The sequence below is a fragment of the Neomonachus schauinslandi genome, chromosome 9 (assembly GCF_002201575.2).
Source record: "Neomonachus schauinslandi chromosome 9, ASM220157v2, whole genome shotgun sequence".
In the NCBI taxonomy this organism is placed as follows: domain Eukaryota; kingdom Metazoa; phylum Chordata; class Mammalia; order Carnivora; family Phocidae; genus Neomonachus; species Neomonachus schauinslandi.
The window spans coordinates 42,897,961-42,903,960 of NC_058411.1; positions in this window are offsets into that span (position 1 = coordinate 42,897,961).

Below are 6,000 nucleotides of genomic sequence, written 5' to 3' on the forward strand. Positions count from 1 at the left end.
CTCTCTCAGCCCCTCCTTGCCCCTTTAGGGGGCATAGGACCTTTGGGTATTCTCATTGCACTAAGATGGGATACCAGGGTCCCACCAGGCTGCCTCAGGGCCCCCCTGGCTATCCCCCCCATCACTTGCGACTTCTCCACCTCTGTGGTCTTCAAGGACAGAGAACACAGGGGTCACTTAGACTTATCTGGAGTTTCTATCAACATCTCTCCTCTGCTGCTGGGCTCTCATGATCCTTTCACTGAAATATTCCTAACATCAAATTCAATTTATTTGCTAATTCAAAAAATAAAACCAAAGAAATTTCTCCAAAGCCAATAAAAAGTTTGCATTTGTCAAGAAAGACTGTCCTTACTTATTTTTTCCAATCCTATTGTTTATGAAGTCAACCTTATCCTCCTCCAGGTTTTTTGACTTTTGGAACTCAATAATAACAGTAGTAACAATAATAATGGTAATTTTTAAATAGCAACAGCATTTCTCCTCTTGGCAAGGAACTACAGGTTTCACTGCCCACGGAAGAGCCCAAGGAGCTATGCGATCCATAGGACCCATTTATTGAGCCTCCATTGTTCCAGGGGTCTGCCCTGGGTATTGAGCTTGAAAGAGCAAAGAAATAAAATGCTGGGTTTTTAAAATAAGCAGCCTTTTGGAATCCAAAGGAAGTAAAAATGTCTTACCCCAAACCCAGTGCTATAAAAGCACTTGTCCAACAAAAACAGAAATGGCCTCTGCCTTCAAAGGCTGTGGCTCTCCCACAATCGTCTCGAAGGGAAACACCAGCTAATAACACAGGTTGCCCTTCAAATTGCCATTTCTTGATGATTTTCCCTCTTCTTTGTGAGATCCTTGTAACCAAAAAATAAAGCAAAGAAAATTGAGAGAGAAGATCAGAAAAGGAACAAGTAAATATCACAGGAATATTTACCAGCCTATAAAATTTGGAGACTTTAAAAAAAAAAAAGAGATTATTTTTCTGAGACACAAATGCATAAATAATTATTTTTTAAAAGATTTATTTATTTATTTTAGAGAGGGAGAGAGAGAGAGAGCAAGAGTGGGGAGAGGGACAGAGGGAGAGAGAGAGAAAGAATCTCAAGCAGACTCTGGGCTAAACACAGAGCCCGACCTGGGTGGGGCTGGATCTCTCACAACCCTGAGATCATGACCTGAGCTGAAACCAAGAGTTGGATACCCAACCAACTAAGCCACCCAGATGTCCCAATGATGAATGTTATTTTATTTCTAATTTCTAACATTGACATAATACTATTACAAGCCATATTCAGATTTCCTCAGTTATCCTAATGCTGTCCTTTAAAGTCTGATTTTTCCCCAATATTCAGGATCCAATCAAGGATCATACATTGCATTTGTTTTTTTTATTTTTTTATTTTTTTATTCATTTTTTAAATTTTATTTATTTGTTTGTCAGAAAGAGAGCACAAGCAGAGGAGTGGCAGGCAGAGGGAGAAGCAGGCTCCCTGCTGAGCAAGGAGCCCCATACAGGACTCCATCCCAGGACCCTGGGATCATGACCTGAGCCAAAGGCAGACACTTAACCGACTGAGCCACCCAGGCGTCCCATGCATTTATTTTTTTTTAAAGATTTAATTTTAGAGAGAGGGAGAGAGCATGCACACGCGAGGTGAGGAGCAGAGGGAGAGAGAGAAAGATTCTCAGGGAGACTCCAGGCTAAATGTAGAGTCCTACGTGGGGCTCCATCTCATGACCTTGAGATCACGGCCTGAGTGGAAAAGCAAGTCAGGTGCTTAACTGACTACACCACGCAGACGCCTCCATACATCGCATTAGTTAAAATGTCTTGTTAATTTCCTTTACTCTGGGATAGCTTCCTGATTTGGGTGTTTGACTCTTTCTTCTTGATTAGATTCAGGCTCAACATTTTTGGCAAGAATCCCATGGGGATGATATTGTATCTTCATGTGTCACACCAGAGGCCATGAGGTTGGTTTGTCCATTATTGGTGTTGTTTGATCACTTAGTTAAGGTGGTGTCTGCCAGATTTCTCCATCATAAAAGTGCCTTTTTCGCTTTGTAATTAGTAAGTGATGTAAGGGATGATGCTTTGAGACTGTAAGAATATCCTTCACCCAATGGCTCTAGCATCCATTAGTAATCCTTACCTGAATTAATTATGATGATGGTGGTTGAAAAATGATGGCTTTGTAATTCTGTCATTCCTCTGGATTTATTAACTGGCATTCTTCTACAAAGAAAGGCTTTTCCTTCACCCCTCTCTTATTTAGTATAAATGTAGACTGGTAGATTCTTTTGTTAATGCAATATGTTACTATCCATTACTGTCAATATTAATTTTGATACTCAAGTTGGTCCAAATTTGGTTAGGGGAACCCCTTTAAACAAATTATGTGTTCTTTTGACATGTCCCCTTCAGCTTTTCTGAACACACAAGAGCAGTATTTAAAATGAAAGAAAAATGGGGGTCTTGGGTGGCTCAGTGGGTTAAACATCTGCCTTCGGCTCAGATCATGATCCCAGGGTCCTGGGATCAAGTGCTGCATCAAGTTCCCTGCTCAGCTGGGAGCCTTGCTTCTCTCTCTGTCTGCTGCTTTCCCTGCTTGTGCTCTCTCTGCCCGCCCCCCTGTCAAATAAGTAAATAAATAAAATCTTTAAAAAAATAAAATGAAAGAAAAAGATTAAGGGAAATGTGGACGAAGGAAGAAGAACCATGAAGGACTGGATAAGAGGATACTTATGGTTTCAACTAAAACAGAGATCTTATCTTCAGCCAGAGCTTCCCATTGTCCACTATAGGGGTCCAGACATGCTCAGTAGCCATAGGAACCAGTCTAACAATGTCTATGTGCATGGGACATAGTCTTGTGGGAAGAACTCAAGATTTGTCCTCTAATATGTTCAAAAACTATATTATGCCTGACAAATAACCTGTTTTCAGAGGGGAGGAAAAAGGTAGGAAACATTCTATGGGGAAGGAGTTCAGCACAAGTGATTGGTCCTTGGTTGTTAAAGGAGATAGAGGGTCTCGAGATAAAAGTGTGGGGGCTATTATATGAATCCACCTCCAGCTAGTCCTGAATGTGAGAGAGAGGCGACTCTCCATGGAAGCTTTAACAATACTGCTTTGGGACCCTTCTAACAGGTAGTAACACAAAGGTAAGAGAGCCACTCTTCCCTTTAGCAACAGAGCCCCATGCAGCTCTGTTGGTTCCAGGGAAGCCACAGAAGAATCTACTCTGGCTGAGAGATCATCTGATGAAACAGAATAGACACTGCAGGTGGGCTTCTTCAGGAGTACCCGGGGACTGACTCCCAGAAATACTTCAAGTAGGAGAGTAGGTGGCCTATTTGGATAATTCTGCATACACAGCAGAGACAAGAGCCAGATTAATATGGGTTACAAAAGAAATAGTGCTTTGCCTGGATGGCAAACATGGAAATTGTAATTTCCCCTGAATCAAAGGCTCAGTGGGATTCCACTATGTCTCAAGGTCAACTAGCGAGTAAGGGGTATTCACCGGGCTTGAACTCCTAGTCCAACATTTTTTCCACCTAGCAGAAGGGAGTTGAATTCTAGAAAAATGGAAAGAGAACACATCAAAGAGAAAAATGCAGATGACAATGACATAGAAATAGCCATCAAATGGTCTATACACAATAGGCAAAGAGGCCAGCTCAGAAGAACACTGTTAAAGGGATAGGAAGGGTCAAGAATGTACCTTACTGCGGTGAAATGAAGTGGAGAGAAAGAAGGAGAAGCTGAACCTCCACAAAAACAAAAATGATCACAAAGGAGACAGAAGGCAAGAAGTCAGAGAACAAAGAGAAAGAGTCAATTCTTCACCTTTAATATCGTCCATTCATTTTGGGGGGCAATATCCACTATTCAAAACCATTCATAGGAGTTTAGGATGCCTTTGTGGAAACACTTCAACAAAAACACAAGATCAAACCTTGATGAGAATGGCTGCCAGCAAAACCTTTGCTTTTCTATCTTAAGCCCCTGAGCATCACTTACAAGATCCACTTTGCTTCCAAGACGAAGTCCGCTTATATGCATTGTCTGTTGCCTCCCCCTAGTGACTGCATACGTGACGTACACTGAGAACCCATCAACAGAGTTGGAAAATGAAATGACCCAATGATCACAGTAATCATGCTTCTTTTTACTTGGATAGCATCGCACGGTCCTCAAAATGCTTTCACACGTGTAAGCTCTGTATCCTGACCACAGCCCTGTGAAATAAGCAGGGTGCGTGCTCTACCGCCGAACTGCCTCATGCTGACACTGCTTCCGAGCTCAGTCATCAAAACTGGGGAAAGAGAACAAGCTGGGGGTTTAGAGGCAAACCTTCCTTGCATCCCTTTGTGGTTTCCAGCCGGGGGCTTAGGTGCTGTGTCTCCGTGGCTGGGTGTGTGACACGGGATTGAGACTGCCTGTCTCACAGAGCTACAGTAAGGACCGCTGAGTCCTATTTGTCCTGGCTTGTGCGTTGCGCCCGAGGCGAGCGAAGGCCCGTGCAAATGCTATCGCTGCTGCTAAGGGCATCTTGGAGGAGCGGCTTCCACTTCCTTAGAAATCCGCTATGGTTTCCGGACCTGCTCGGAGGCACTTCTTCCTTAACTGAAAAACATGTTGCTAGTAAGTGCTTAAATATACTTTCTTTCGTTCCAGTATCCTCATCTTCCAGTGACTTCTCTCTTTTGGGCCTGGCTTATGACCTGTTACACACTTTACTTCTAAAGAAGAATGTTGGCTTTACAAGAGTCCCCGTCTGCCATCCCTCACCTTTGGTCTCAGGTCTAGAGCCACATGCAAACCCACAGTGCACTCTTTCCTGCTGTTCCCTCGACTCCTATGAGAGTGTCTCTGTCCACCCCCAGGTACCTGGGCACCTGAGCACAACCAGAAGAGCATGTTCAGACCAGGCTTTGTTCAGAATGGATTCTCTTACTCAAAGACTTTATACCCTGGTGGGGAAAGAGGAGCCAGTGATCACGAGGAAGTACAGAAAAATACATAGGGAGCTCTTTAAGACTCTAAATCAGGGGCACCTGGGCGGCACAGTCAGGTAAGCAACGGACTCTTGGTTTCGGCTCAGGTTGTGATCTCAGGGTTGTGAGATCAAGCCCCAGGTTGGGCTCCATGCTCAGCGTGGAGTCTGCTTGTCCCTCTCCCCCTGCTCCTTCTCTCTCTCAAATAAATAAATAATAAATAAATAAATAAATAAATAAATAAATAAATAAATAAATAAATAAAATCTTGAGGGGAAAAAAAGACTCTAAATCAGACTTGTTATTTGAGTAAGCTTATAAAATGTATGTGCACACACATAAGCCCACAGATGTTCAGAGCAATTATAGGCTAATGAGATCTATTTGGGGATGGTGTGGAGTAATTCCTATAGTTGGCTACCAAAAATAGGTCCAGCACCTGAAATGAGCAGATGTCAGGATGAAAAACAGTTTGTTCTTGAGCAAACCCCTTTGACACCATTGGAGTCACCCAGGCAGCCCTCCTAACAAGGGTCAACTTCTGTCTCTACTCCATGACGAGGTCAAGACTTGCCAGGTCTCTTTGCGGTCTTAGGAGATAATAAGTTGGGGAGAAAGAAAAATGGGAAAGCAGGGACTACAGAAATGCTTTTATCCTGATGCTTCCTTCCTCCTGCTAAAGACAACACCACCCTTGCCACCTCCAGCATGCAGAGGACTGGAATAATTCCTTTTACAGCACAGTAGGAAGATACTTTCAAAAAACCATGCTCTGGGACTCGAGACATCAGCCACACAACCAAACCCATGCAAGCTTCTCTGCAGTGAGGTTAGCGATCTTATACTCCAGTGCCTAAAAGGGCCAGCAGGAAACTCCATCATGGTCTCAACTCCTTCAAAGCTTCGGGACAGCCCTGCAAGCCCACATCAAGGGCAGACAGAACTGTAACAAACCGAAGACCCACTCTGCAGACCCACCCCCAGGAGCCAGGGTCACTTGGA